The sequence below is a fragment of the Coffea eugenioides genome, chromosome 10 (assembly GCF_003713205.1).
Source record: "Coffea eugenioides isolate CCC68of chromosome 10, Ceug_1.0, whole genome shotgun sequence".
Classification (NCBI taxonomy): domain Eukaryota; kingdom Viridiplantae; phylum Streptophyta; class Magnoliopsida; order Gentianales; family Rubiaceae; genus Coffea; species Coffea eugenioides.
In genome coordinates, this window is record NC_040044.1 from 19203049 (window position 1) to 19218543 (window position 15495).

The window sequence follows — 15495 nt, forward strand, 5'->3', positions numbered from 1 at the left end:
AAGGCTTTCAACAGTATAAAATTCAGGGTTTCGTTCAACTCCTATAAATATCAGCAAATTTGCAAAATTTCTTTAAAATCATAACAATTCTGTTTTTGCACATGAGACAGCAATGAGTTTGAACTGAAAATTTGACTAACCTATGAGTTGAATTTCATAAAGATGTCTTCCAAAACCTATTAATGCTTTGAGTCTATTTTCTAACGGTATAAGATTTATGATTTTTTGACCTAGGAAACTCAAGTTATGTTTTTTCAAAGAACGTCGCCCAAACTAAAAATTTTATCAAATGGATTGAGTGGGACTTGAAAATTTTTGGAAAACATTTTCTGGGGTTTAAACCTTATTTTGGTGAGATTTTGGATGCTTAAATTGTTCTCCTCACTTTTGGAATACATTTAGATTTTTTCTTGATTTGCACCTTCAAATTTGCCCTTGAACTCTACATGTTTGAGAGGCCATCTTATATAGCTTTGTGACTCATAGTTGAGCCTAATATGTGAACTTTGTTCACTTAAGTTTTGGATGGTTGAACCATAATATCTTTATCTTGATTGTTCTTAGGGTTTGTTGGTGAGTATGTGTGAGGACTCGAATTTTTTCTTATTTTTATTTTATTTTACTGGCTTATTTGATTATTTATTCACCCGTTTACCCCAAATAATTTATTTCATCTGTTTCAAGTCCATTTGTATGCAAAAATGTCTATTTTATAATTTTAAAATGTTTCGTTAGCAAATTTAATTTTTCTACAGCTCGTTTAGCTAGAAATAGCGAATACTCATTTTTTGAGGTAAATTCGATCAAAGAGTACATTAGTCTTGGAGAATTAAGAATGATCAATAGTAGACTAAGAAAAGTTAATTAAGGGATTAGATGTGAGTGAGTTAAAATTTAAGCTTTTACCGCGCGCGCGTCGATAGTTTCTCGAAAGTCGGGCTGGTACGACTAATTGGAGATTTGAGGAATTAATATTAAACTAGTAAAAGTGAGTAATTACAGAGTTAAAGGAAGTACCTTAGAGGATTAGTGCACGAGTATATCAAACCCGAGAGAAAACGGTGGTACGAAACCCTCACGCGACAACTATTCCTAGTTGACTTTTGGATTGCTTAACCTTACTTTTCTCTCCAAGCTTCCAAGACAAGCCAAAACCATCACACACTCTCTCTCTTACCTCTCCATTTTCAGCCAAAGCAAGACAAGGAAGAAGGAAGAAGAAAAACTCCATTGTTTAGCTTCAAATCACTCAACAAACCTCCACCAAATCGCAAATAACTTGGAGTAACCTTCCATCTTGGAGCAAGGAGCGATCTTGTGGACTTTTCTTGGAGGAATTTCGGTTGAAAATTCTGGTTTCACCTAGGGTTTGAAGGGTAACCATCTCATCCCTTTAAACTCTTCATTTCTTCCAAGTTTTAGCGGTTAATCTCCGTGGGTTTGAAACCCTAATCGCGTATAAGTTAGCGGGCTTAAGGAAAACCATTTATCTTGCTTTAATCCTAGGCTAGTAGTCTTGAGGAGGCTTGTAGGTAGCTGACTTGAGGATTAAAATGCTTGATTATTGTTGTTTATGTGTTATATGAGCGGATTACGGTTAGAAGGACGAGAGAAAGTTAGAAAAACTGGCGGGATTCAAGCTGGCCGAAATTTCTGGTCTTACTATTCTGTTTTCATTTCAAATTTTTGATGCTTGGTGGACTGTGAAATCGATGGATATATGTTGTATATTGTGTGTATAAAGTGTCTTTCAAAAATCGTATCATTTGGTTGTGCAAAACGTGAGTTTTGGGAAGAGTTTCAAATCTGGAAATTGATAACAGTGCACTCGGACAGTGCTTCTTTGTCCGAATGTATCTCTATGTACAAAAGTCAAAATTGAGTGTCATCGATGGCATTCAAAACTAGACATTCATAGCTTTCCAACGGTATAAAAATCTCTTGCTGGTTCATTTTGAGTGAACCGTAGTGAGTCGGCAAAGTCGGCTATTCTGTTTTGACTGTTCATATGAATGAAACTGGAAGCTGCGTTTTGTGGCTTGATTTTGTCCCACTTGTGAAATGATTTTCAAAATGATGTCTTCTGATGAATTGTAGTATTTGGAACTTAGTTTCCAACACCATAAACCAATCTCAATTTAGAGTTGTATAGAGCTAGATATGGTTTGGTTTCGAAAATGCGATAAAGCTGAAAATTGGAAGAATTTCCCTTCCTTGTTGACTGAATGGTCGAATCTATTTTGGGAGATTATATTTCAAAAATTTTAGTGTCATTTAATCATAAATTGTTTATTAAATATTTCTGGAACTTTGGTTTCAAAATTGGAGCGAATTGGGGCTGATTGTGTTGGACAAAACGTTTAAAAAGGAAAGAAAAGCAAGAGGGCAGATTAGCTTTGAAACATTTTACGAACTTTGGTCGTTTCGTTAACTGCTTTCCCGTACGAATTTTTACCTGAATTTTGGTAGATAAGTAGTTCATATATATAAGTTTAAGTGTACCAAATTTGGTTTGATTTCAATGCCATTTCGATACCCAAATGATGCTCCAAAGATTGCTCTTCAAATCTGAAAATCCACTGTTCAAGTAGTGAAAATCAACCGACTTTAAGCTGTTATATCTTGATGCTCAAAACTCCAAATTTGGTTCCATTTATCGTGTTTGAAACCTTTTTTGGAACTCTTATAGTGTTACAAATTTCAAGGGCTGATTCACTTTCTGTGAATTTTTCCGAATTTCCAAAGATTACAAGAAAACCAAGACTAGTTCAAACCTGTCTTCTTGGAACTGGAACTTTGAACGGAAAAATGAATGCTTTCTGTTTGGAACCTTGAAAAGTGTCTTCTAGGAACTTTTAGTACCTTGAATCTAGTTTCCAATGGTATAAAGTTTTCCGTTTTTGGACGTACCAAACTCAAGATCTAATTTTTCAAATTTTGTCGCGTAAAGCTGAAATTTTCTGATTTCTTAAGAAACTAACTTTTAAGAACATTCAACTTCCTTTTAAGATTGATGGTTCATTTTAAACTTGATTTCATGGAGGATACAAGTTTTCCTTTGTACTTGATGTTTCCTTGTATTTAAATGAGAAACCTTAATGTTCTTTAATTATGCTTAGTTCTTGACCTAGAACTTGATTCCTCATGGTTTTATTCATACTTTTGAACTTTAAGTTTGAAAAGGCTTGATTCAAGACTATAACGACTTGCTTTATCCTTTAGTATACATTTGAGAATTATATACCAACCTCTTGTTTCTTCACTTTTTAAGTACGAAAACCCTAAGTGATGTGAAACCCCGATCTAGACAACCAAAACTCCATGGCTTAGGCAGCGGAAATTTGACCCAACTAATCCCTAGAAGTCATGAACAATTTTGATATTATCTCAACCCGTAACTACTCGAATTAACGAACCAAATTGGAGGTAGTAGAACGCCACAATCAAGGAGATACTCGATTGATAAGTTCGGGTGAATAACTTGAGAAGATTCTCAAGTATTCAAAGGCAACTCTCTTGCCAAAGAGAAAGTGAAAACTCACTAATTGTATTTAATAGTCAGAAACTGATCCCAAACAAAGAGGAAGTGGGGCTATTTATAGCCCTTACAAGCATTAACCCTAATCCAAAGGTTGACCAAACTACCCTACATACTTAAGAAAGATTTTGGGCCTTACTTACTAACAAATGGGTCGCAATTAAACTATCTTAATTACCTAGACTTTTTAAAATGAGAAATAACCAAAATCAACGAGGAAAATCAAATAATCCTACTTAACTCAAGCATTCGTGCAATCAACTAGTCTTCACTTGAATCTTCCAATTCCCCATGTGCTTGAATGGGCCTTGGTCTTTATATTCTCATCACTAAGATTTTGTTTTTCACTTCCATATAAACTTATTGGTTCTTACCTCAGGACTCGAGGGTAATCAAGGGTGTTATCCAGGAACCGAGACATATCGCACGTAACTGTGAGTGTTCCTTGTAGGTGTTTGTGACTTGAATAGTTTTACTACATGTTTACCGCATATTTCTTGTGTATTTAACTGTTAAGTGTTATCTATAATTGCTCCTATGTAATTTTTCACCGTTTTAAGGCGAGTATGTACTTTATCTCACTTGACCTACTAAAATCAAATTTCTACGATTTACCGGTTTATTTGATTACTTGCGCATGTTGTAAGCTCTTAGCTGAACTGGGTCCTGCCCTTGGTTACTAGCCTGCTCAAGCCAGGACTGGGTTCGGTCGGGTAGGTTGGAACCCTGGGCTACCATTTCGGTATACTCGAGTATTACCACTGGAGGAATAAGGCGATGGCCAGACAACCGGGGAAATTATTGGGGTTATAAGGTGTAGCTGACCAAAACAGTTCCACGTGAACACCGTATCCTTTTAATGTGTGTTTATTTCTATACAATGATAAATGTCTCATTTTAATGTGCCAATGTGAAATCTTGAACCACATATGTGTTATGCTTAATTTACTTGATCTATTAGAACTGCTTATGTGTTTTGGAACCTTACTGGGCTGTTTAGCTCATTCCATGCTTTTGTTTTCCTTAACAGGGTTCAAGACCGAGAGTGCTAACGAATAATATTAAGTTGTTTTCTTTTGGAGACTTCAAGTTGTATTATAGCAATGACTGTAGTACATATTCTTTTGGTTTGTATTTAAGCTTGAAGGTTAGCAAATTTTAAGTATTAATATTTTGGAGTACTTTAAATATATATTGAAAATATTTGAAGTATTTCTGGTTTTTAAATTATGGATTGTAGTGAGCCCCGATGAGAGCTGGGCAGGCGTTCCGCGGATACCTTAGGGTTCGCCCTAAGAAGAAGTGAGGGCGTCACAATATGAGCATAACCCGGGGATGAATTTTTGACATTTACTCTACTGATATCGGTGAGTGTTCCTTGCATGTGTATGTTTTAAATGACTATGTAAAATGTTGTGAATGTTACCAGAATGTTAAATGTTTTCCAATGATTGCCAAATGAATTTTCGATAAGCGAGTGTGAATTTTCAATAATCGAATGCAACTTTTGCATGAATGTAAGTCTTTTGGCTGAATTGGGTCATTGCCCTTTGTTGCCAGTCGACTCGAACCAGAAGCGGATTCGGTCGGGCGGTTGGTGACCATGGGACAATGTTTGGTATACTCAAGTATTACCACGAAATCTAGTGGAGAACTGGCCAGTGAATTCAATGCAATGCAATCAATAAATGAATGACAAGAACACTGAAAAAGTTTTCATTTGGAAATGTTTTTTAATGTCAGAGGGATAAGGAAAATGGTTGGCGAATGAATGAATGACTTGAATGAATGGCTCCAAGTGAGCACGTATCCTTTCAATGAATGAATGATTGATTTTTGAATGACTGTTTATTACTGTGCCAAGTGTGCAAAGTACTAAATATAAATGTTTCGGTGTTTTGCCTGCTTGAATGCTTGTTTGGGAATCTCACTAGATTTTTTGCTCATTCAATTTGCTTGTTTTCCTTATAGGGGTGGAGGCTGGAGCAAGTAAGCGTGAACTAGTGTGTATAAGTTTTTTGTACTTGTACTTTTATGGATTGAATGTATTTGGGATATTTGGCAATGTAAAACTACGTTTCACTTTTGGCTTGTAAATGAAGTTGAATTATGGTTGATTTGAGAACCTTACCATTTTCAAGAATGCTAGTGAGTGAATCATGGCGAGAGTTGGGCAGGCGGTCCGTCAAACCGTTGGGTTCACCCTAGGGAGAGGTGGGGTCATCACACTAAGGGCATGTATTATGAATTTTGGTGAAGTTGGGGTCAGTACTTGATCTTGATTGAATTCGCATATAACAATAATTATCATTCATCCATTCAAATACCTCCATATGAAGCTCTCTATGGAAGGAAGTGCAAACCACCGATTTATTGAGATGAAGTAGGAGAAAGAAAAATTTTAGATCCTTCAAGTAATGGTACCATGGGTTGAGAGGAAGCTTATGAGAAGGTGAAATTAATGCGCCAAAGAATTCAAATGGCTTAAAATAGATAGAAAAGTTATGCGGATAATTGGAGGAAAGATTTGGAATTTGAAGTTGGAGATAGACTGTTCCTTAAAATCACATCACTAAAAAGTGTCACGACCGGAAAGGGCAAGAAGCTAAAATCGGAATATGTGAGACACTTTAAAAATTTTCAACGAGTGGAAAAAGTTGCTTATTGGTTGGAGTTACCCATGAGTTTGTCCAGAATTCATGATGTTTTTCATGTCTCATTGCTAAAGAAGTACCATCCAGATCCAACTCATGTGCTCCAACAAAAAAATATTGAAATTGACGAGACCCTAACCTACGAGGAACGACCCGTACAACTTTTAGATTGAAAGGTGAAATAACTAAGAAACAAGCAAATTTCCCTGGTTAAAGTTCTTTGGAAGAATCACAAATTGGAAGAAGCAATTTGGGAAGTAGAAGAAGAAATGCAAAAGAAATATTTTGAACTATTTGCAAGACAAGGTGAGAATTTCGATGACGAAATTCTTTTTAGGGGGAAAGAGTGTGAGGATCTGAAAATTTTGTCATTATATCCATTTTAACTCCATTGCATTTTATTCATTTAGTTATTTATTTATTTGTTTATAGATTTGATAATAATTTTAGTTTTAATGATTTTATTAAATTTTACATGCGAGGAGTTAGTGAATGGGGTAACTGCGACTTTTAGTAGGGTGTGAAAGAAAACCTTAATGAACAAAAGAGGGAGTTTATTGCAATAAGAGAGAATTGAGATATTTGGAGTAAGAAACTACAAGTCAACACTTGGCACAATAGGAACCAAGTTTTATTTCTTTAAGACTTCTTTGACCAAACCTTTCTTATAATTTTTCTTCCATTTCTTGTCTTAAAACAAAACAAAACAAACAACAAAAGAAAGAAAGAGAGAGGGCCGAGATCTTAGGGAAAAAAAGGAGAAGAAAACTTCATCCAATCAAGCTTTAATCATGCTTAGATTTTGTGAAAAAATGAAGGAGAGATCTTGGTTTTTCCATCAACCTTGGCTTAAACTTAGAGAGGAAGAAGATTTGGTGGATTGTGGGTTGGGTTCATCTTGGTTGGAAAGCAAAAGAGGTAAAATGCTAGATTATCCTTCTTTCTTTACCTTATATTGAAAATAAGTTTGATTGTTGGATTAAAGACAAGATTGGTGGTAATTCTTGGAAGTTTCCTAAGTTGATGATTTTTGTACTTCATTGAGTTTTAGGGTTTGGATATATATATATATATATATATGATTATGGTGGTTTTCTTGTTGAGATTTTGACTTTATATATATCTATTATTATGTTGGTGGTGAAATCTTATGGATTTGCTAGGTATGTTTGGTTGAAAATTTGGGAAATTAGTTGGAGGGATGTTGAAAAAAAAGTGGAAAAATTGCTGCTTGCTAGCTGGAATTTCAGCCTTGATTTCTAAATTTTCATGATGATTTTAAGTTCAATCTTGCTCAAAACACTCTATAAAACTTTAAACTGTAAATGTGTGTTGGATTTGAACCAAAATCATGAACTTTAAGTTGTTTAAACTCCATTTCTTTCACTGTTTTCATGGCTAGAAATCTGCTCAAAGTTGGCCGATAGAGAGAGAGCTTTTGTTAGCTTTACTCTTGGTTTTATGTGGTGAAATTTTCTTGTTAATACCTAGACATTTGATTATACTTTAACCCTAGTATAAGTGATGGATTTGAGAGCAAAATGATAGGCTTTAAGAGGTGAAAAACCTCACTTTTCCGGCCTATAAACAAAATTTATTTGGGCAGTTTTAAGCTCAAAATTTGTGAAGGAAATGAGAAGTTTTTGTACTACCATTTACTTAAACCATTAACCTAGCGTACACATGGATGTTCCCCTCGAATTGAACTAGAATCATGTGATTTAGGGTGAGATTACTTAGTTGGTTTGGAAGTAGTTTCCTTTAAATATTGTGGCTTGGAGCAGTGGTTCTTATTGGACTCTATATACTTGATTCTAGGGCTTGGAAATGAAGTCGAAGTTGCACCTGAGGCAGACATTTAAGCTTTGCTTTAAGTGGTGAGTGTTCTAAGTGCTTATAAAGTACTTAAGTGCCATGTTTACTAGCTTGAATGACCTATTTTCTTGGTTAAGATACTTGTACTTGAATTGATATTGTTTGGGCGATTGTGTATCTTATCATACTCGACCCTTCTTGGCTAGATTCCTGATATTTGTATCAAATGAATTGCTTTACTTGTGCTTGACTTAAGAGTCATTTGGGATGATTCCATCGACTCCATTGCGTGTTTGGGGCCCCAAACCCCGTTAGCTAGTTGGTCTGGTCGAGCCGGCAAGGGCTTGGTTGACGAGATCAATGAACCATAGGTCTTGTCACTGGAAATTGAACTTGAACTTGCACTTGCACTTGAGCTCTTGAATTTGAACTTGAACAGGTATACTCGAATATTATCCTTCTTCATTTTGATGTGCGGGCCCAAAAAGGGGTTGAACGGTGGTTGGAGAATGACGTGAAGTGGTGAAATACTTGATAGTATTATGGAATAACATTGACGGAGTGTCAGCAAAATCTTTGGATCTTGATCAAGCTACTTGAACAAGCTCATGAGAGCCCCGTATCCTTTTAAATGAATATGTTAATTCTTAATTGAAGTGTAATTGCTCGATCTTGTGGTGAATTACATTCTTTGTGGCTTGAATATTATATTATTGTTTCCATGATCTTCTTGGAACCCCAATGAGCAAAAACTCACTCTTTTAATTTTGTTTTCCTTACAAGGTGCTAGCGCTTGGGCGAGTGACCAGGAAGTACCGAGTTTTATCTAAATCTTTTGCTTTAGCATAGTTGTACCGACTCTAAATTTTGTTTTTGTGAGTTGGGAACTCGACTTTTGTAAGCTGAATTAGTAGTGTATGTGGCGACCCCACTTCCCCCTAAGGCGAACCAGAGGGTTGGCGGGCCGTCTGCCTAACTCTCGCCAGGACTCACGCAAGCACACTAACCCAAAACCTTCCGAAGATTAACCTAAGCTATTACAATAGCAAATCTTCCAAAATAAATCAATTGTTAACATCACATTAACTTCAAAGATAACAGCATCCGAAGTTAGCCAATCGGCGGCTCCTAAACACCTCACGCGTTACATTCAAGAAGTAAAGTCTTACAGTTTCCAAAACATAAAATTTCATACAGCCCGAATATATATACACATACAAGCCAAATATTATAATCAGGGTTTACACTTTTCCAGCTTCAAGTGGCAATCCCAAAACAAAACTATATCGTTTAATTCAAATACATTACAAGCCACAAAACGAAGTAGATACATTCTTAAGAAGATATAAGTAGCTCAGATTTCTCAAACCTCAAGACTTGTCAAGGAAAACGAATAAACGTGGGGTGAGCTAAAGCTCAGTGGTGCCCCAAAACATGCAATTAAATAAAACAACTAACACGTATTGATTTCAACTGAAGTAAACAACTAGGAAAGCGTATAACAGCACAAGGTAGGATACAGGGCTCTCAGGAGCCATTTGCCTCGCTTGATCAAAAGTTATCGTAGTTGACCCTCCGTCAACTCTCACTACTTACAGTCCATGTAGATTCTCTTATTTTTCTTACTCCGGCCACCAGACATACCCCAGCTCCGGGCCCGCACGACAAAATAAAGGAAGCAGTATACTCGAGATATACCCTTAGGAAATTGGTCGAGGGATTCACCCAGCGACGTTATGTCCAACACGTGGTTACCAGGTCAGGATAAGAGGCCCTCCCACCCTTAAGGTGTGGTACATTCCCCTGCCTGGTGATTTAGTACTTGAGATTGGATAAGAGGCCCTCCCACCCTCAGGTGTGGTACATTCCCCTACTCAGTACGTAGCAAGTATTCCAAGGTTTTAGCACTTGAGATAGGATAAGAGGCCCTCCCACCCTCAGGTGTGGTACATTCCCCTACTCAATGCTTAGCAAGTGCAAGCAAGATATTTCACGAAAGTATTTCAAGCAAGTCACCACTCGAAAGAACTAGTGCGATAAAGTACACACTGCCCACTTCGATGGATCAGAAAAACCATTTTCCGATTATCACATATCAAGTCAAGAAAGCACTTTAATCAAGTAGGCGTAGAACAAGCAGGGACACTCACCACGAGTGAAGTTCAAAAGTCAAGCTGGGAATCGTAGTCCACGTCTTCGTTAAACCCTAGAAAATTCAAGTTTTAAAAACTATAAGTTTTACTAAACGAACCCTTGGTTTATAAATAAAAGATTATCTTGTATGAAACTAGCTTAATTCCTCGAAACAAATCAATAACCTTCTCTTAAAATTAAAACTGGGAAAGGAATAAAATGGTCCGTGTGGTTTCTTTTTAAAGGTATTTCCCTCTTAGAAGCAAACTAGAGCCACATTAGTTTTAAACAAGGTTTCTTGCCGAACAAATTTTCTATGTCTTTTGTTTTGAAATTATTCGAATCTAGTGTTTTTAACAAATTTTCTCTAAACAACTAGTTAAGGTAATTTTACGAAAACTTAAAGTTTAGTAGTTATGGCAATTACTCCCTAAAAGTAATAAAACTGGTTTAAGCAAAGAAAAGCATAACTAGTCGGCAAGGTTTTAAAAGTCCCAATATCTAAGTTTTAATATTAACGTACTAAACTTAATATATATAACTTAATATTAGGGCAAAATATTCCCACAAGATTTTATTTAAAGATACTTGAATTCAAAAGACTAGAACGGACTTCACGATTCCAATTCATTTGCACATTATATTCCAAGTCGCCAATATAGAAAAAACACAATTCGAACATCAATTTCACTAGGGCTTCATCAATCATTAGCCCTAGGTCTCAACAGATTCAATTCTAATCAAAATCAACCAAAGGAAGTCCAAAGTATTAAAACAATTCCAAATCACAAATCGTGGACCTTCCAAATGCATTTCAACCAATCACTTGAACAAATTCACCAAAAATTAAATTATTGCAAAACTACTCAAATGGTCAAGAGCTTCATCAATCATTAGCTCTTGACAACCAATACTCACTTTCAAACACCAATCCATTCAAAACAAGAAGAAAAACTACAGCCAACTAATTGATCATCAATCCAACTTTTCCTTGACTAAATCAGTCTTTTAAATACTCAAGTTCAACATGCAAACACTTAGCTAGCTAATTAACATCTCTCGTTCAAAATCAGATTCAATTGACAACTACAAACATCCCAAAAATCCAGAAATTCATTCGGCTCTTCTTGGATAATCTTGCATGCAGCAGATTTTCTTGTTTATTTTTGTTTCTAGCTTAGCCGGACCAAAACACTTCATGCAAGGCTTAATCATTTAATTTTAATTAGTCAAACACCTAACCAAGTGGAAATCAAACACGTTCCAGTAAATTTCATGCTAAAATACCCAAGCAATTTCCAAAACAACTTCAACGGCTAATCTGGAAAAATTAGTTCATCAGCCCAGAAATTTTCTAATAAGTTTTCCAGCCATGCGACCGAAACTCCTAGCCATAAAGTTCACATGCAACACTAAGTAAGGAACTTATCTATCAGATTGATCCAAGATTAAGCTCAAATCATCACAACCCAACAAATTAAAACCAAAATTTCCAGCTCAAGCTCTCGGCAGCTTCATTTTCTTCTCAAACAGATTTTTCTATAACATAAGTTATCATCTAGCCACACAATCTCACATACACGCTTATAGTCAGCTTCATCAACCCATAAACATCTCCTCTAAGTTCAGAAATTACCTTAGCTTGAAGCCTAAAACACACGACTAGCTGCTGCAAACTCTTCCCTCTCAGTCAGCCCAGAAATGCAGCCCGTCACTCCCCCTCTCTCTTGTCCAAGCTTGCGACTGAAATGGAGAATGTTTAGCTCTCAGTCCTCTTCACTAACTCACGGCTAGATTAAAGAGTGAACAGCAGGTCTCCCTCCCTCTTCTTTTTAATTTACGGCCGGAAGGAAACAACGAGACACTCAGCTCTCCCTCTCGGTCGATACTTCCAAGGTAGTTGTTTCCTCACAGCTCACGGCAGAAAGCAAATGGAAGTGTACTATTATAGTGGATTGGAAATGGTATAGTGTGGAGTGTATGGTTAATGGGGTGTATATATTGAGGTTATCGTGAGTGGGGTTGGTCGGCAAAAGAAATGGAAGATGCTGGAATGAACCGACAGAAATTGGAATTGTTTGGAAATGAGTTGCTTCTAGCATTTTTTTTTCTTCGTGGCTGCATGGTGATTTTAACTTGGAAAAGGCTAATTTGGTCTTTTTACATTTCATCCAAATTTCCACTTAAGCCCTTCAATCCTAAACTAACTCCAAGATTTCCTAAATATAAATCAAATGCCTACTAATATACCAACCTTGAAAAATTCAATTATCGAGATACAACGTCCCTAAAATAATTATAAAGAGCTTTAACCTAAACGTTTCGTCTTAATTCTAGTTTTCCTTAGCACCTATCGTCGTTAATACTTAAAATTAGTTATTGGAACCAAAGAATTAAAATATAAACAATGGCACACTCAACATCAAGAAAAATTACCTTTACTTGGCAAAAATTCAAATAATCTAATATCTTGCACAATTGAATTATTTGTAATCTAAAACAAATTATTTTTGCACACTTATTTAAGACCAGATAATAACAACGTTTATTAAAGATCTAAAATGTACATGCAACACGTACATATATGTATATTTATAATTTCAAGGTTTTTACGTTCTTGGCGAACTTAGTATACTTGTATCGATTTTATCTAGAATTTACCAAATTCATCTTATTACTAAGGTTCCTATTAACACTTAACATTATTAACGATTAAAACTAGCTATCGGAATTCAAAGAAATTAATTGTTAAATCAATGAAATAATTTACCTTCGAAATATGAATTTAATGTAACTAAACTAGGAAATTTAATAGTTTAGCACAATTCTTTTATTTTGCACATAAAATTTATTTCTACGCACTTATTTAAAAACAATTAGATTTAATGCTAAAATCTATTAAAGAATTATAAATGCAAATGAAATATGCACTAATATTTATATATATATTTTCAGGGTTCTCACAGTGTATCTTAAGATTGAATTGATCACTATCTTATGTGTTTGTCCAATGATCGTTTTGTACTATCGTATTGAATATATGACTCTTGCTTTGAAGGTAGTTACACTTGTAACTAAGGTTTATTAATAAGTTAGTATTTGAGTCCTAATGAGAGTTGGGCAGACTACTCGCCGAACCCTTTGGTTTGCCTTAGGAGAAGGTGGGGTTGTCACATCTTCACATCATTGTTTTACATTAGTCGTGGCAAATCATCCATAGGGTGACATCCATAATTTTATCAAATAAAGGGTGACAACAATCATCTGAAAGTTTAGAAAATATACAGGTTAATTACTCTTATATTAAGAGTGTATATACTAATAAATTTGGATATATATACCACATGTGCACTAGACAGCTAGTATATAAACTGTTGTTGCAAGAAAAAATTATTCATATATATAACATCACTAAGAAGTAGAATAGCGCACACACACACACACATATGTATATATGTATGTATGTATGTATATATAGATGGATTAATTTTATATACACTAACGGTATATATATTATTAGGATTGAGTGCATGATAACTAAAAAAAATTTAAAAAGATTAAAAAATCCAACTTTGAGATAAAATTCGAATTTTGTATATGATATATGTATCAAATCGTGATAGTATATGCACTGTTAATATATATATATATATATAAAAGATTTATTAATATATACATTTATAAGAGTGTGTTTATTAAATTAGATAACATGAAAGCGACACATATTTTATGCATATTTGTGATGTATAATTTATTACATAGTGCAAATTTCAATATAATTGTATTCCATAAAAAATATGTATATCAATATTAAATAAAAAATATTAAAATAGCACAAATCATATGTTCATTTCATAACACAAATTTCAATGTAATTGTGTCATGTGAAAACTAAAAATTAAGAGCAAATTTCATACAAATTCCAAAAATTAAAAATGAGGAAGTACTTTCTACAATATAGGGCTTGTTTGGCAAACGAGATTTTTGCCAAGTTTTTTTTAACAATTTAGTTATATAATCTAAAAAAATTTATCAAAAATTTTAAAATGCACACTCAAAATACTCAAAAACACACACAAAATTTCCCTTCTTTCCTTTCTCTTTCTTCCTCCTCCACCTCAATGCACCACCTCGCTGTTGCACAACTCCTATCTTTTTTTTGCTTTGCTTCCTTTCTCTCCTGTCTCCCTCTTCTCACTCTCTCTCTCTCTCTAGCCACCTCCTTGCCCCTCTCTCTCTCTGCCACCCTTCCCTTTACACCAACGCAAAGCTGGTTGTCGGACTAGAGCGGGTCAGTGATCATAGTGACCAGATCTGGTCGCGTGACCAAATCTGGCTGTGCGACCAGGGTTGCGCGAGGGAAGAGGGTGGCCAGGTGAGGGAAGGGGAAGGAAATGGCGGGGGAGAGGGAAGGAGTTTTTATTTTGCCATTTGGCCAATTTTAACTTTTTATTTGAGTAGTTTTTAAGTAGTATATTTTTAGTAACAATTATTTTTATTTTTATTTTTTTCACCCACTTTTTTTTTTCCTTTTTCACTTTCTTAACCATAGCACCTTTAAATCAATCATTTAATTTCTTGCTTTATATACATTTGTATTAATTATGCCTTTCTAAACCTTTTTGTCAATTACCTCATAAATTTTCTATTTTTTAATTATTTCCGTAATCACATTTTCTATCCTTATTATTTGATTTTATTATATATTACTATTACTAAAATTTGAATAATTTTCACTCTTTCTAAAATTCAGTATTAGTTCCTATTTTGAGAGGTTGTTGAGTTGGTTACTCTGACTTTTCGCCAAGTGGACATTCTATCTTTTTGCCACATGGCTAAGTTTAATTTTTTAATTTAGTAGATTTTACATATTTTATTTTTGGTAATAATTAATTCTATCTTTATTTGTTCATATTCTCTTTTCTTTTTTGACTTCCTTAACTATAGCAACTTTTAAAGCATTTAAATATTTTGTTCTTGGTAATAATCAATTCTGTCTTTATTTTTTCGCCTACTTATTCATTTTTTTCTTTTTTCACTTCCTTAACTATAGCAACTTTCAATCAACCTTTAATTATTGACTTTATATAAGTTTGTATTAATTATGCCTTTGTAAACTTTTTCGTCAATCACCTCGTTGTTTTTGTTTTTTAATTCTTTTTCAATCACTTTTTCTATCCTTGTTAATTATTTGGTTTGATTATATAGTCCTATCAATAAAATTTGAATATTTTCTAGTCTTTCTAAAATTTAGTACATCTATCATAACTTTCAATAAATTTATCATATCATAGAATATGTCATTGAATAATTAATTGTTCAGTTTTCTATATGGCAAGTTGGTGACTTGACTAC